The sequence below is a fragment of the Brassica napus genome, unplaced genomic scaffold (assembly GCF_020379485.1).
Source record: "Brassica napus cultivar Da-Ae unplaced genomic scaffold, Da-Ae ScsIHWf_1352;HRSCAF=1926, whole genome shotgun sequence".
NCBI lineage: Eukaryota > Viridiplantae > Streptophyta > Magnoliopsida > Brassicales > Brassicaceae > Brassica > Brassica napus.
This window is the reverse complement of record NW_026014769.1, coordinates 86,570-88,744: the sequence shown is the minus strand read 5'-3', so window position 1 is coordinate 88,744 and position 2,175 is coordinate 86,570.

Below are 2,175 nucleotides of genomic sequence, written 5' to 3'. Positions count from 1 at the left end.
AAGCGTATCATGGCCCTGAATGAAGGTTAAGGGCATCAGTCAGCTGAGACTTAACCAGGATACGATGGAAATAAGGGTAAAGGGGCTGGGTGAGTGTTTAGGCAGCTGGACGAGTGTTGGTTTGAGTTCAATCAGCTCGGTTCAGCTGGTAATCAGTTCACCATGATCTGTTCAGCTCACAGGAGCTGGTGGGCTAGCTCAATCAGCTGGGAACAGCTGGGGGTCAGCTCAATCCAGTGAACGGTGCGTTCTGGTTCGGATCAGTGTGGGCGAGTCCGGGACGGTTACTGGGCGAGCCGATGGTCCGGGTGCAGGACGGTTCGACCAAATGGGTCTTAGGCTTGGGATAGGGAGCGGGCAAGCTCCCAGAGTGTGAGCTGAGGCTCAGTGATCGATTTGCCAAAGGAAGAAAAGGGGAGAAACCGCCAAGGGGCGGTTATGGGACGGTTATGGGACGGTTTTGGGAAGAAAGGAAGGGATTTTGGTAACTGTTCGCCCAGGCGGTTGGGGACAGTTTAAATCGTCTTCTCTCTCTCATTTCTGATCATTCTGGTCGGTTTTTACTCATTCCACACAGAGAGAAACACAGAGAAAATTCAAGAGAGAAAGAGAGACAGAAACTTTGGATCGGCCGATTTGATCCAAGAGATTGTTCTTGAGTGTTCCTGGTGTGTTTGGGCGTGTGATCAAGAGGATGGATTTGAGACAGAAAGACAAGGAGAAGGCAAAGGAGAAAGAGAAGGAAGTCGCCCCTGGAGACCGAACTCCTAAGGTGAGAGGTGTGGCCAAGAGTAACCGGACAAGGCCGCGGATGATGGCCGTGTGAGCCTGGCCGGTTTGGATCGATTGGCTACTCCTTACTCTGACTTCTTCTACTCTGTTTCTTCTTATATGTTGTGCTATGGAATGTTTTATGTTGTTACAGGAAAGGATTCATTGATCCTAAGGCCTTGGCCTGATCAAATTCCCATGAAAGTCCCTTGTTCTTGTGTGGGCTGTTCATGGCCGAGATCACTATGATCTGAGCCGATTCTTTTGAATCTGTTTATGGGAATATTTTTCTTCTGAATTATCATGAATTATCATGAATTTTATTTGGTATTTGGATCTCTTTTTAAAGGGGTCAGATTTGACATTTTTGATGATTGTTCTTGACTAGATTGGATCCGACCATGCAATGTGATTTGATTCTTGTTTTGTAATCTAACCTTGTGATTGTGTGGTTGTTTGTGTTGGATCCAGGACCAGAAATGGACCGTGGTAAGGGAAAAGCACCATGAGGACCGCGGCCATGGGAAGATGTGTGGTGATTGGGTTGATTCTGAAAATTGTGTGATTATTGTAGCCTATTGTGCAACTTGTGAACTTATGCGATTCTAGTATGTATTCTATTATTTAGGATGATGAATGATGTATGAACCTTGGTTAATATCTATGAAGTATCTATTTTCATTAGTTGATGCTTGATTGTTTAAGTGTGAATGTTGGAACCTCAAAACTCTGAAAAAGACTTAGAATTATTTAACACTTGAACTTGAATATGAAAGATGGAATTGGTTGCATTGTTTGGTGAGGCCGCGGTCTGGTTGGATTGAGGAATCCAGGATCGGGTCTTACAAGTTGGTATCAGAGCATTCTTGATTCTAGGATTTGTTGGGTTATTGGTTCACCACACACTTGGCCGTTTGGACTCATGGTGAGATAGTTGGGTTCTAAGTAATCTTTTCTACTGATTAACTTAGGAGTGATTGAGGTTTGTGTGTTCAGTTGTGGACTAACCTTTTGTTTGTGTTTGTAACTCCTAAGGGAACAAGAAGGTATAAATCTCGGAAAGGAAAGGAGGCGACTGGGGCGTCTGGAGCAGTGGGGCAGGATGGTGCTGAACAGACCGGAGTGTTACCAGCTGGAACCATTCCAACCACAGTGCTACCGGCTCTGGTGGAGCAGGTGGATAATGCCACCGGACTCCCAGTGGGTCCAACTCTTCCTACTGAGGTTAATGAAACTAATGTGGACGAGCAACAAGAGCAAGTCCATGGAGAAGATACTGGGTCATCCAACGTTGGTGCTGGGAGTGGCCAGAATGTTGATGCAAACAATGTTCGGGTCACTGGTGCTGAGGAGGTCATTGAGCCGACCATAAGGGGCTTGGTGGAAGCTATGCAGGTCATGGGA